Source organism: Rhea americana, unplaced genomic scaffold (assembly GCF_003343005.1).
Source record: "Rhea americana isolate MKP2758 unplaced genomic scaffold, rheAme1 scaffold_91, whole genome shotgun sequence".
NCBI lineage: Eukaryota > Metazoa > Chordata > Aves > Rheiformes > Rheidae > Rhea > Rhea americana.
In genome coordinates this window covers 2,267,254-2,282,784 of record NW_028187100.1, presented here as the reverse complement: position 1 = coordinate 2,282,784, position 15,531 = coordinate 2,267,254, and the positions used below count along the sequence as shown (strand labels likewise).

Genomic DNA, 15,531 nt, shown 5'->3' with positions numbered 1-15,531 from the left:
TCTTTTTGTGTCTGTCAAACACATTAAAAAAATCTTTAGGTAAAAACAAACAAACAAACAAACAAACYAAAAAACAAAAACAAAAAAAAACTCTGCTTACCAAAAATGAAAGTTGTAAGACTCACCTTTTCTCTTTGCTATTTTCTTCCCTGTATGCTCAGGTATGAAATAAAATGACAATTAGCAACTCAGCTGCAGAATTACAAGCAGATGAGAATCAACAGTCTGTTCCCCACTGCATGGCCTAGATCTTCCACTGGGGACCCAACAGAAAACCTGGCTCTGGAGCATGACGTGAACATATAGATGAGAAAAGGTATTTGGTGTTGTATTGATTCTTTTTCTTTCTGTGCACTGGAAGGAAACATTCTGATGATCAAAATTCACATGTTTTAGGTGTCCTGCATAGGCTAAGATGATCTTTTCTACAAGAATACTGAATATAAGTTTTCCACAAGTATATAAAAGTCACTCATTGCAGGGATGGGGGGACACCATATGTATAMGAAATAAATAAATCAAGACAGAAAAGGATTAATGGAAGATATTAAATCCTTTTAAAAGAAGGGTCTGTTTATAATACAATGATCATAAGTCGATAAAGGAAACTTTCAGATAAGTCTTTCACTTGATCCTTTGTAGTTTTTACAAATAGACGAGCTCAGATCTGTCTCATAAAATTGAACTCAGATTGATTTGAATCTCTGGTTCTTTGAAAATTGACTGTCATCTGCAGGGTGTATGCATGTGTGTGTGTGAGAGTGAGTGTGTTTGTTTAATAATGCCTAACCTGCTATTTAAAGTGTTGCAAAAATGGCTTAACTAAATTCTGGTTTTAAGTCTACTTAAGTGAACTGGTACAGTCTCCTGTAGACACATTTAAATCAATTTATAGCTGCCATATAAAATTCCACCCTTTGAATTAAGCTAAATCAACATAAGCCAGTTGTAAATCAATTTAACTATGTCCACGTGTAGATTTGCTTCAAGTTTAATGAAGCTGATTTAAAGAAACAATCCTAGTGAAACCACTGCCACTTTCTTTTGCAGGCAAAGTCTATGTTATGTTGATTTATTTGGAACTAGAACTCTCCTGGCATACGTATTGAATAGCCAGCATAACTTTTCAGCTGCACTGTTGAATATCAACTGGAATTCTTGGTCTTGTTACGGATTTGGCTAATAAATTTTCTTGCATGAAATCATGTTTCTCCCTCAGTGAGATTTAACCCAGACATTTGTCTTCCCAAACAGGCTGGGGGGKTTTGTGAGTAATCCGATTAATTTAATACAAACAGCATTTCACCCTATGTTTTTGTCCTGTAAGAAGTAACATTGGCTCCTCACATCAGCTGTTATATTCTTACCGCAACAATCTAGCTTTACAGTTGATTTATGGACACACAAACAAGGAAAATTTTAAATTCAATCAGAACAAATGGCCATGAATTGTCTAGCCAGGATGTTCTGGTAGGGTTTCCATTGTACCTAGGAAATTTATGCTTCCATGAATTTATGGCTTCAGCTGACAGCAGTCTTTAGGTTGGTCCTGATTAAATAACAACATTAGTTCTAGGATTGTAGCTCCAACTATTTGTATTTTTGGAAATTGTATAAAGATTAATTCATCTCCATGGCATATGTTTTTCCTTCAGTGAGCAGAGTTTTGTTTTCCTGTCCAGAAGTCATAATACATTGTTTATATATGCAGCTCATTTTAGAAAATACTTTTAAAAAGCTGTAAGAAAGAAAAATCTCAGATCTAGCTGTCCAATTCCTTATGTCTTCTTTGAAAGTCACAAAAAAATGTGAGAGACATATTAAAAAAAAATGTGGGCACCTCTTTTCTTGCTTAGGTTGTTTTTTTGTTTTGTTTTGTTTTGTTTTTTGTTTTGTTTTTTGTTTTGTTTTGTTTTCCAGCTATGTCATTTACTCTAATAAAAGCTATCACCACTCTCTACAGACTTTACTTGACTAGCAGCTCTAGACAGTTGCAGCTACAATAACCCTGCTTCTGCTCTTACGCTCATCGTTGTCACACCTGCTGAAGAGCAGCCAGTCAGAAATTCAGTAGGAGCACAGGGCCACTAAATTATAGAAAAATCAGTAGTGCTGTGGCATTTCACAGTTAGTTGATTCAAAGTGATTTATAAATAAAATAGTAGTCCGAGTTGTGTATACTCACTAGTTCTTTTCTGTACTGCAGGACAATGGTAGATTTCTTGTTTCACAGTGCTAGATCTTAATGAATTTTGTCTGTAGAATAGGCGGTATTATTTTCTGATTTTCCCAAAATAAGGTCATGAGTCTTCTTAGTAGCATACCTGGCATTTTTGCCTGTGATAGTTTTATCTTTGTTTTCTCCTAGTGTAGTTTTCAGTGAGTACTCCAAATTGAACTTCAGTAATAACAGAGATCTGGAAAGGAGAAAATCTGTGGCAGGTACAGGGCATGAGCTAGACACTTGACTCATGCTGGAGATACACTGAGTGTTAGATATATCTGTCAGCTGGTGCTCTCTCAGGGCTGTTATTCCCATTCTAATGTGAACTTAACAGTCTCAGTGCAACACTAACACAATCATCCCAATGCTTTTAGATTTTAGGAGGAAAATTTGGAAAACTCTCCTGGATTTGCCAARAGTACTTTCTGAAAACCTGCTTTGATACAGATAATTTTAGTAAAAATATCCAAAAGAACATATTGAAGGAATGTGACCAAGAGAATAATGAAGATGTGGAGTTACTGACTCAGTGTTTCATTACCAGAAATGGAAGTTCTCCATTACATTTACTGTCTTGCACTACTTGAGCTGAGAGAGCAACTGATAGCAGAAGCAATAGATGGTTAAACTCTATGTAGACCAGTCCCAGAGAACACTTTGCTAGTTGTGTAGCACAAGACTTTGCTGACATCAGTAAATTAAGGAGATTTAGACTGCCATAGGCTCTGGTGATAAACCCTCCTGTTCAGCTACCTCTGTATTTGACCTGCTCCTGCCCCATCCTTTCCTACCTGTCTCTGGTCTTGCCCCAGATTTCCCGATCCCTTGTTCCTAGTCCCATGTCTGTATTTTAGATGTATCAGCCTGGTCTCTCAGATCAGAAAGTCCTGCTATGCTTCTGCCATCCTTCCAGGTTTCTAGTGCTGGATTTTCCTCCTCCTTTCTGGCAGACCACAGTCACTGTCTCCTTGTTTCCAGGCTAATGCCCAGCTCCTTCCTCCACTTCTTCCTTGCATCTTATTCCCTCAGGACTCAAGCTTCTAACATTGTTCAACTCAATAACTACAGATCCATGAGATAGTGGTGAATAGTCTATAAAATCATTTTATTTTCATATAAAGTATCTTTTCTATTCAGGTGGTGGCCCAAGAAGAATTCAGATGGCTGAAAGGTTTTGCTGGCCAGAATTAGTGTTCTAAAAGATGTTTCCATGGCTAATTTGATACACTTAAGGCACTTTTTCTTGCKACATATGTGACTTTAAATACATAGAAAGATTTTTTTCTATCTCAGATTTATAATTCTTTGGGTTGGCAAAACCTCGTATGAATTCCTTCTTTGTGCACTTTGGCCTGACTTCATCTCTCATCCAAACCGTTAATGCTGTTTCTGTTCCACAAACTCATCTATTTTTACATCGAGAGCTTTCTATGTTATCCTTGCTGTTGTGCAGGCCATCACACACTTTCAATCTTCCCTTCRTTCCCTCACATAGCTTCCAGACTCCTCTGTGTTTCCAAAAACTTCTGTCTCCTGTGACTTTGTTTTCAAGCTCTCAGTTTCTCTTCTCAGTTCTTTCTTACTCCTGAGCTGTTGTCTTTAGACTCAAGCCTCTGCCTGGTACTAATCTCACTGCTTCCAGGCACATATATCTTCTCCCAGCCTTCTCTTTCCCCTTTTAAACTCTTCTTTCTGTTAGTACTTTCAGATATGACTTTGCCCTTGTGTAGGGCCAGCAGACCTGCTCCTGCAGAAGCTGGCCTGTGCTTGCCTCTCTTCTTGCTCCAGCACCAGCTTTTGCCCTGTTGCATGTTTATGCTGCTGTTTGCTGCTCGCCATCACATTCAGCAGAAGCAAAGTACATTCTGGCAATGGCAGTGCAAAAAGGGACACCACTGGCTTTAAAATGACGAAGTTGATCACTGTGCCCTTGGAGAGTATGTATTCTAATCTGCTTGTGGGGAACTTTTGATTGATTTTTTTTTTTTTTTTTGGCTACAAAACTGGAAAACAAACGTAGCACGCAGTGCCATATATTTTTATACATGTTCCCAAATCCTGCAGGCTTCACAGGATCTCCGTGAGAACTATGCAATTATGCAGTTTTACAACTTGTCAAAGCTGCAGACAATACAAGACCAGACAATACAGCATAGACATAACATATTGGAGTGAGTGTTAGAGTTATAAAATAAGAGGAGATGTGCCATAATAGGGGAAGGAGTGAATCGAGAGCAGCAGTCTCACTGGCTCTTAAACAACTGGATCTGGCTGCGTGCTCCGAGTGGGTCTGAATTTGTCTCCTTGCTCTCGAGGGTGACAAGCTCGCCTGTCTTTGGCTGTTCCTTCAAAATGGCCAAATACCCTTGTGCTATTCTGGGCACAAGCTCATTTCTCTTTTTTCTGTAAACTCGTGCACTCAGCGCAGGCATGATCTTTGCAGCCGTTGAAAACTAAAGGCATTGTGGTCTGATTTAATACATTTCAGCAAATAAATATAGCGAATGTGATTTTCAGCAGACATTTGGCTCCCAAAGGCCATTTTAGTTCTTGAGTCTCCCTCTTCCTTCAATTGCCTAACTGCTGGACAGTCCCAGGCAACATTTACCTGTGTCCTATTTTTCCTTATTATAGCCCTAGCAGGCATTAGAGAAAAGGGCCCTTTGTCCAGCTCAAACTAGTGACTAATAGAGTTGATATTTACATTTTTGGTTGAAGCAGTCTGCAAGCCATTAAAAAAAAAAAGAAAAAATCTTATATTTGCAAGGTATTGTCTGCCACCGGGACCCTTTTTAAGAGCTATGACCTGTTTTCATAAGGAACTTGAGGCTAGTGGAGTCCTTCATTAGAAACAAAGTGCAGAGAAGAGAGGTGGTAGGCATTCTGGGAGCTGTGACAGTCCGGGAGTGTCTGATCTAGTTTCTGATCTAGATTCTTAATTCTTATTTTTTATCTTTATTATTGATGCACTAGTGAGGGCAACAATTCAGAATTCTGCTTAGCATTAGGAAAGGGAAAAGATCCTTGCCACTTTGCCTACACTAATTTGGATTTCTTTAAATGCAACACGAGGGCGCTAACCGGAATCACACAAGAGACCTGTATAAATGCTGTTAATTTTGATTTAATAAGTTGGGAGGGTATATGCAGGGAGGCAACAGAAGATGTCAGGATATTTATGTAGAATATTCATTTTTGTACTTAAATTCTTTCTGCAGTAGCTCAGGGAGAAATGATGTTCCCTGTTCCCTGTTCACCTCACTGTGGGAACTCAGGGTTTAAATAAGGCTTCTCAAGCTAGTTAAAATTTCTTGGCAGTTTATTACCTTGGTCCTTAATTGCATTCATTTCCCTGTGGAGATTCCTCTGAGAGAGATTCTCCATTACATGGCTCTTGGGAGATTTCCAACAAATCATACTTTTCCCAATTAATTTCAGACTCAAATATTGATTCATTTTTGGAATGAACTGATAATAGGACTGAATTTCTAGTCTGGAGCACTAGACATATGTATCAAGGGGTATTATCAGCACATACTATTAATTTATGTCCTATTGGATGATTCTGTAAGGTCTACTGTCTAGATGAACCCACCGAATTACGGCTTCAAAAACAAATCAAAAATRATAATGTGATGATGTTTTAATGACTCAGAAGATAATGGAGGTGTCAGAGGCTCTTTAGCTCATGATGTGAGAAGCTGGGGAAGAAACAGGGTCTGAATGCTGGAACCAAACACAGGCTCAAATCCAAGTTTGTAGATGGTAGAAGATAAACCTCCTTTTCTCCACATAAGCCTRAAATAGCACATTGAGATCTGTGGATTTCGTGCTATGGTACGAATAAGTTGTCAATGGCTGTCAGAGTTTTTAACAAATCCGACTTGATTTGGATGCAAAACAAAGCCCCAAAGCATTTTCAGGCTCATTGCTAGAATTTATTCTGTCTTTATCAGCTTTTAACCAGGCTTCTGACAGCACTGTTAAAAAGAGATATCCGCCTGAAGTTAAGACATAACACAGCATCCCTGCTTYAGTTGTGGAGCACAGTACTAGGGCTTTCCCCAGAGTCACTCTCCAAAAGTGATTCACTAAATGGTCTAAGCATCTTTTAACAAAAAAGTTCAAGGAAAGGCATGTGATCTCTGTAACCAAATCCTCCAAGGCACAAGCTTTCCCCACTTTCAAATTCTTCACATCCTGCTCTCTCATAGGCGATGAAAGTTTCTGGGCTGGGCTGCCATAGCTTTTGGCAGTTTTTGAATAAATAGCCCCAAAGTACCAGTGTGCTGACACCCAGCTGGTCCTAGTGCTCTGAGAACTGAAAGGATTCTTTCATTTCATCAGAAAGCTTTGGATGATGTTAGTAATCTACTATTTCTTATTACAGAAGATTACGCAAAAAGGCTACTTAAAGTAATCAGAACTTTCATCAGCTGAAAAATGCCTACTTTTTCAACTAATTCCTGGAAATAATACCTATGTCTATAAAGGAGAAATTCAGCCTGACCTGAGCATACTTTTCTGAATTCTTATTGCTATCTGTCAGAGACTGCTRCCTATTTGGAAATAGAACCTGCAATGTCAGGTTAAATCAAAGTCTTTTTATTTTCTCTCAAGGTCTCTTAAGATTTTTCCATAATAATAATTTGACTTTTCAACAGGGCATATCCAGTAGTAGATGTGCTACAGGAAGGGTTTTTACTTCCTTGTTTTCCACAAGCAAGTTCATTTTCCTCCATAAACTTTTTGAAATATCTATCTATAGAATCCCTTGTGTGTCTGTTCCTTGGATCTGTAACCATTCAGCATATTACAGATACAGAATCGGAGAAAACAGTTTTAGCGATGCAGATGTCAGCTAAAAAATTAACAAGCCCTTGCAAATCAGAAAGAAATCTGCACAAGCATAGAACCTAGATAATAGTGAAAGTATGAACAATCACCACCTATTGGAGATACCAACTGCCAGATATCACTTAGCTGTATGCCTTCAAAATGTAATTCCAGCACCATTGTAGTTTTGATTGGCTTACAGTGAAAAAGCGGCACTTGGCATCTCAAGCAAGCTAACCAGCCTGTGTATTTGAGGTGGAGGATAGCATGGGACATGCTGAGAAGATGTGACATGCTGGTAAGCGGTTTTTCCAACACTTAGTACCTTCTCAGATGATTCTATATTTCTCATATGGCAGGATAGCAAGAACTTTATAGGGACATGGAAAATGGAAACTTGGTAAATTTAGTATGTTTTAACTGATGTCAAAAGATTCCTGTGTATTATTGTTTCATCTTAATACATTTGCCAGATACAGCACATGAGTATTTGTAATGGAAGCTAAGGCTTGAACTGAGACATTTGACACTGTAGTAGCTCCATCTCCTTCTCCTCACAATGAGACTTCACATGCAAAGATCTTTTTCTTTCCTATATTAAAGACAGGCAGAAACGAGTGWAGAAAATAAACTCTATTGCCACAACTTATAAACGTTTGGAACATATCAACCACCCCAAAGCAGCCAGTAACTCTTCCATACTCATTTCATACACCAGGTTATTATATTCACGGCCTGAGTTTTTGAGCAGCTCTGGCTAGAATATAGGAGCAGGGAAACTAAGATGCTGGGTGAGAGGGAATGGGACAAGGGGGAAAGAGAGTGGACCTGTGGAAGAGAGGTGACTGGTGGCAGCACAGAGTGAACAGCTGAGAAGAACAAAATCCAAGAAGAAGTAAGGAAAAAAAGATATAAATAAAAGCTCTAGATGGATTGAAATCACTGTAGTCAGATGCTCAGCAACTTGTATTACCTTCACTTCCTTTCAGCAGTCACATCAATGCATCCTTCAGGATATTTACATCATATGGTCTTATTTTGCAAGAGTAGCCTCTTTCATACTTTCAACACATGGAGTAGCAAGCTACTGCGGACTCTGAGAAATCAGGCAGGGTGGCACAGAGGGGTTTTCTGCAGACACTGCTTTTAAAAAGTGGAGTTAGTGCTTTCCTGCAGGGAAACCATCTCTTTGGCGTATTTCAGTGCTGAGATAACATTGTACTGTCTGCAAACAAATTGTCTGTATTGATCTGCCCAGTTAGATGTGTCTGCCAACATGTCATTAACTCCCTGGCATAGCTAAAGGAGACAAAGATACCTCATATAACTGATACACAATTTAAATGCATTCTTCCTACAGGTATTTCATTCCCCTGAGAGCCCAGAGGAATTAGATATTCCTTTTACTTCCTTCCTGGGCCATTGTACACTCAACCATTAGTAAAACTTGCTATACCTATTCCAGGAGATAGTAGTGTATGTGCTTGGAGCTGAAACAGTAACCAGCCATGTTAGTCACAGCCACTGGACAAGTTTTTGTACCTGGGTAGATTAGACAGTTGTAACAACTAGAAAGAACTTGACATGAACCAAACAAAAAAAAAAACTACAAATATTTTAACCTTTTTCCAGCTTCTGAAGAGGATGCACTTTCTCAACAATGTCGAACTAAAGCTGGGCTGATGATCTCCCCTGCTTAGCATACTTGATTGAAAAGTCTGATCTCTCTTATTCTCTGCCTTTTGCCTAAATCTCGAAAAATAATCGTTTTAATACACTGTGTTCTCTGAAAGGGTTTCTTTTTTTATCACAGGCTAGCTGCATTCTTTGTTTTCCTTTTAAGGGGGAATTTGAAAAATGTACCAACCAGTTCCTGAGGTTTAGCATTTAATGGTGGTTTAGGAGCCAGTAACCTATCAACATTAAATGCATTTTTATCCAACAGGGTAAAAACTTCTTCAGGGAAGAGGGAGACATATTTTCAGAGGTGGCTTTCTGTGTCCTCTCAGGAACTCTTACAACTGCAGAATAACCTCCTTTGAAGTTCCTCCATTTAGATTTGATATGAAATATCTCAGACTGTTTCTCTTCAGCTCTTGTTCTTGATCCATCATCACTATTCTCTCTTAACTTCGCTCTTCTGTGGTATTAGTGTTTACAAGACCTTTAACTTCTTTTGTGTTTTAACTACTTTTTCCAGCTGAGTAGAAAGACAGGAAAAGGAGGCACTACTCTTCATATCTTTTAGTCACTTGTGAGCTTGCAACAAGTAATTGCCTTTCAGAGGTTTTGAAGGCAAGAGGGATGACCAAGGGTTTCACATGCTAAGTGGAAAAGAATATAGTACAGAAAACACCACAAACTCAAAAGAAACAAAGGAAAGTGTTATTAAAATATGTAGTTAAGCTGTGGAATTCCTTGCCCCAGGAAGCTGTGGGTGCCAAAAGCTTGCATAGTTTCAAGAGGACATTTGACAGCTAATTATAGGAGAAATATAACTGAATGTTGTTGACTATAAAGATGTCATCACTTCTGTCTCAGGACACCCCTGAGCCACAGGGGTTAGAAATGGAAAGAAATGTTAGAAAATGGAAGAATATTGCTAGCAAATGTTACATTGTGTTTATTCCAATACTTATAGTCCTCCATTGAACAGCTATTTCTGGCTACTGCTAGACACAGGAGATGGCAGAGGTGGMTCTTTAGTCTGACCCAGTACATGAGTTCTTATGCTCTTGAGCAAGTAGCCTTCTTAACCATGGTGGTCATATTTATTTTTATATTGGATTCTTTTCTGAGATGGAAGGTCAGAGACCAAAATGGAACATAAAGGATGGGGGATAGAAGTTCCTCTGCAAGGTTTATTTTTCTTAGCAAAATGTCAAATACCAAAAGTGTTCAGGTTCTTTAAACTCAGCATGTTTTCACATTTCATCTTGCCTTTTTTCCCTATCTAATCTAAATTTATTTAACTACCTAGGGAGTCGTAAAGAATTCCTTTCACGTAACTTCAAGTACCCAGCTAAAGAATCTATATTTGGATTAAGGTCACCATAGTGTCCCTCTGCAGTCAATGAAGAGTGATAGGCACCTCCAGTGGGTGATTCATATCATAGGTGGGCTGAATCTCCCTCAGGAAGCATGAATTAACTGCGTAGGAAGCCTAACATGACCTTGTTTCTAATTTAAGCACGTCAGCTAGGTGTCTAACTTATCAAGGCTTCAAAATAGTTAGGAACAGAACTTATCATCCTAGTACCTACATTTTAGAGGCTTATAATATGTGTGTAAAGTGAAGAGACATTGACTCTTTCAAACTTTTAACCACAGAAACCATGTTACAACTGTTGTGTCATGGATATAAAATCAAAATACACAATAAAAAGAAATAAGAACAATTGCTTGAAATCCTCCATTTGCACATAGTTTTCATATGCAGACAAAAAACAAAATCAGTATAAAACAGAACAAGCAGGATACTTAATAAACAGTGTATTTAATATCATATGAAATCATCATATTTTAACTATACAGTCAACAACACAGGTTCTGGTGTAGTATGTGGCTAATCATTCTTCATTTTCTAAGTATAAGAAAAAAGAGCCATGAGGTTTTTATTTGCCATACTATTGTTATATCTGTTTCTACTGGAATTCCTTTCTAATTTAGTAATCAATTTTGTACACAATAAAATGTTGTCATGATAACTTCATTTTGCCTTTTCCTAGGAAGCAGATGCATAAATGAGTTTCCCATAAGCAATTTTAAAAAATCTTTGGGAGTGTGTTTCTTAAAATGAACACTTAGCAGTTTTTATTTGCAATACACATAGAGACGCACACCATAGTCTCTCTTTTATAAGCATATAAGAATTTACAATATTGCTTCAACCCTAAGCAGCAAACTCTAGGAATCATTACTATGAATTGTACTTTTTTTTTTCCTGCAAGAGTGCCAACAGATGAATAACAGCAGTTTTGTGTTCTCAGTTTTTGGTAATATCCAAAACATGTATTTGGTAATAACATCCATTTGGTGTGAAGTTTAAATACTCTTTCTCAAGTTTTTACCAATTCAACTTTCATTGTATGAAGGGATGATTCATAAATACTTTGTGCACTGTTTTCACATGCTTTTTGTCTAGAAGTAATTTTTTTTCAGTGAGGCTTTTAAAATATGTTTATCTGGCATGCTCCAGCATTCTCATTTTGCAGATGAGAAAACTTCTATTTGAGTATTCTCAGATTTAGACAAAGGTTAATCTCTGTTTCTTGCTTGATACTGGCTATTTCTCTTGAGATTGTTACAAAGCACTAGTTGGCACTTGCCTTCATGTAAGTGTTAGTGGTCATACTATAGCATTTATCTGGCATATCATGTGAGGGTCCACTTTAGGCCCTCCATGGTAAACTTTTCAATGTGAAATAGAGACTTTTTGTCCCAGGAATAATATCTCAGTCATGAAACGGGGCAGAGTCTCAGTTTACCAGTGCACCACAAGATCAATAGATCTCAACCTTGATTGTTCATTTCATAAATTGATGTATATCAATGCAATAGTATAAAAATACTAAAAATACCTGAACTAATACTGAGCAARCTGTGTCTGTTCTAAGAAGCAATACAGTTTCATCAGCCTGTTACTTCTCTTGGGCTCTTTATCAGCTTACTTGGAGATAGCTGAGGCATGTCTACATGGTGTTGTGTGCTGTGACTCCAAGTTATCAACAGAAAAGTCCCCTGCCAATAAGCCATAAAAAAAAAAAACAGAACAGTTGTGATTGCCCCAGAGCTGTGGACCTTTCTTCCCAGCAGTTGGAAATCTAGGTCCTGATCTTGAAGCTGGGACAGAAGGAGCAAACAGATTCTTGTACTCATTAAATCACAATGGGAGTAAGAAACATTTGGCCAATTGTCAGTATGGCCAGGATATGGACATACTGTCAGGCTAGTAGTGTAATATCCTGAACAATAACCAGAGGTGACTGGTACCTTGATGTCTCATACAAAAAACAAAAGTTCTGTCATTTTCCGGCTTTTCTACCATTCTCAACAACTTGATGTTCTCCAAAGGTCTTCCATCCCAACGCTGACTTGGCCTGACCGAGCTTTTGCCTGAGAGCAGTTCAGCCACAGTTCTGGAGTAATGTCACTTCCTCTGAGCATGTCTTGGAATTACGTGTGAACACCAAGAGACAAACAAGTTCTTGTATGGCTCCCAAAAAGAAGACTCATTTGCAAAGACAAATCATAGACCATAAAAATAAGGTTGCAAAAGACCTCGTTTAGCCTATCACTCCCCCAGGAAAGAGTCAACTGTATCTGCATCATTCAAAACAAATGGGAGTACAGACTGTTCTGAAAAACTTCCAGTGATGTTTTCAGCACACAATCTGTCTTTAAAGCCTTATCTACATTAAGGAAACTTTCTTTAAAAATCTCTTACTATTGCTAACACAGATTCAAAAGCAGTGATTATTGCAATGCCATGAATCAAGCACCAATGAGCTGCTGGCTCTTCTAGCATCTTCCTTAAAACACTCTTCCTGTAAAGGCAGGCCAAATACTCCTTCATATCAGTGGGCAGAGAGTTTTATAGTTAAGAAATTCTTATGTTTTAGAATGATCAAAATTAGGGATTTCAACAGAAGCTGAACAGGATATTTAAAGCATAACCCCTTCGATAGCCCTCTCTCTCTTTTCCGAGAACAACCAGCTGTCCTTTTACTTCCTGGCTATTCTAAATTGACCATCTCACCCACTTTCTTCTCTTGTTTAGAAACCTAAGTGCTTTGTCACAATCAAATAGAGAAACTTCCCATGGGAAGGTAATCAGTCTTTGCTAGAGTAATGGGATGTGAAAGCTTCTTCCTGTCCATTTGCTTAAGATGCTACTGACCTTTAATAACCTAGTAGTAAGAAATTCACCACAGAATATTTAAAGAAGTTGTAAACAAAGTTGATCTGTGCTGCCAGATATTAGTGATCTTTAAAGGAATAGTTGTTGGTCTGGTCTCCAGACTAGATTCTGCCCCCAGACCTTGAACTGGTTACCACTCCAGTAATGTAAAAACAAATGTGTAGGAAGTGAAACACTACCTAGCGGAACAGTATCTGCTTTCTTGAAATAGCTTTTCAACATGAGTAAACTCTCTGTGTGACTCTGTGTGTGATTTGGCTTAGCTCAAATCATTAACTGATGACAACAAATACAACAAAGACAGTAAAAGTTAATCTACTTAAGAAAAAGCTAAGCAAGTTCTAATATAAATTTGTTTATAAGCAATCCAGGCTCTCAGCAGCAAAGAATTTCATATTTTGGGGGTCCTTGGATTCAGATTACAAAGACTATTATCTTACTAAATTATTTTTTGTTAAAAAAATGAGTAGTAAGAATTTAGCTAAATCTTCTTTCCTTCATTTGGAGTCATTTTTTTTCTCATATTTTTTCTTGTTTCATAAATAGCTGGATTACATTTAGCAAATAAATATCCATAGAGACAACTATATTTGTTTTATTTGCATGCCAGTTAGAGGAAAAATAGCTATCTTCTCCAGCTTTCATATTTCCTGGTAACTTCTTTGTATATATATATATATATGTATATATGTATAAATTATTTTTTTTCCCTTTGTGTCCTTCTTACTGGAAATGTAATTGCAAGTAAATATTTGAAATCTCCCACAGAACATAATATTCTTAATAGGGGAAAAGAGGAACTTTCTGTTATGATAAATGTCTTCTAAACCTCTTTTTTTTATGAGCATATAAACACAGAATCTTTCATCAGCATATTAAAACTCAAATCCTCATATGCCTCTAAGCCTATCATTATTTATAAAAATATTGAGGCCTTACATATGTCACAGCTGTGCACTACTGTCTTCATTTGCAATCATAATCGCTTCGGGTACTGGAGGTACCCACAGTGCTTTGGCTATGAGCTCCTTGAGAAGGAGTGCTCTTTTATTTGATGCRTGATTGTGCTGTGCCTACCACAGTCTGATCTGGATCTAAGGCTGAGACTCAAAAACAATATACTAATGCACATTAATAATAATAACGAGGAAACCGCTCAGTTCACACAAAACTGAAGACTCTTSTCCTGTTCTGCACCAGTAGCTGAGTGGTTAGTTTGATGCTCATGGAGACAGAGATTATCCTTGGCCACATTTGGAGTTCAGCATATAATGAAATAGTAACTGTGGCTTGTCTTTTCTTTCCAGCAACGATTGTCTTGTAGTAGCAACACACCACAGTGGGCCTCAAGAGAAGCTGGTTCAGTTTCTAATCTTCTCTACAGATTTCCTGCAAAACTTAAGAAAAATCATTCRCTCTGTGTATGCCTTAGCACTAAACTCCTAAAAAGCAGATTATTGTGCTTTCTTCTACGCTGATATTTTTAAGCACTTGTGCTATGAATGCTTCCTTATAAGGAAGGAGATCAACTGTGTGCGCCCATAGTCTAACCCAGTGGGAGTCTGATATTGGTGGGGCTGTACCCACTGGACTGACTCAATGGAAGTCCTGTATTGGTGGGCAATATTGATGAGATTCTACTTAGTACAAATTATGAAAGTCAGTGATCATCAATCAAATGACGTAATTCAAGGTTAGATATACATTCAGTGTTTTACAAATAAATCAAAATGAGACATATTTCTTTCCAATTAACGATCTTAGAAAATTATGACATGTAGTCTCTAGTGACTTTAGACTCATATATTTTACTAACAATCTGTTTACCAAAAATGCATGTGTTCAATAGTCACAACGCTTCACTGATTTGGCTGATAGCTGAAAAATGGAAAAAATATTGGAAGGATTAAAATGTTGCAATTCAGTGTTTCCAAACAAGATGTTTCAATTTTTGCTTTCAGGGTTATTTTAAAGTTGCTAACATTCAATTAAATAAAAGGAGTAAAAAATGAAAGATAACACCCCAGTTCTGGTCAGACAAAATATTTAGTAATTCTAAATAATTTATTTCACAATCTATGTTATTTWWAAAAAAAATCTTTTGAGTTCAGCCAGTAAAAATGTAAGGTAGCAGATACTCAGCTAGTCTGACTTAAAACAGGCAATTAGCTGTGAAGTTGGCATATGTTGTTGGTTAGACTATTTGGCTGGCTGGATATTCTTGGATTTTCTTTTAAGCTAAACTATTAAGAATACATATTAAGTAAGAATACACACAAAGCATAATATATTAAGAATCTGCCTCTACAGATTTCCAGAGCTTTATTGCCATGAATGTAAGAGCAATCACCAGGAACAGAATCTTTCTCAACTAAACAAGAGAGTGTCTCAAGATGTATAAAGAGCTCTGCTATTGTCCACATATACAATTCAACATTTTTCTCAGTATTCATCAGATCTGAAAAGATTTACTTAACGTCAAGGATGAACTAGAATATCATTTAATATGGTGTCATGGTCCCTATAAAAGATAACTTGGTAATAACATGAT

The 15,531-nt window shown here is 37.4% G+C and overlaps 1 protein-coding gene across 1 annotated transcript in view; it reads left to right on the top strand.

The window, feature by feature from the left end:
- Positions 1–246: 246 nt before the first annotated feature.
- SHISAL1 (shisa like 1) overlaps positions 247–15,531 on the top strand; it is a 91,054-nt gene continuing 75,769 nt past the window's right edge. Inside the window, exon 1 of the mRNA XM_085324432.1 lies at positions 247–316. The gene's annotated coding sequence lies outside the window, so the exon portion shown is untranslated. The remainder of the gene's footprint in view (positions 317–15,531) is intronic.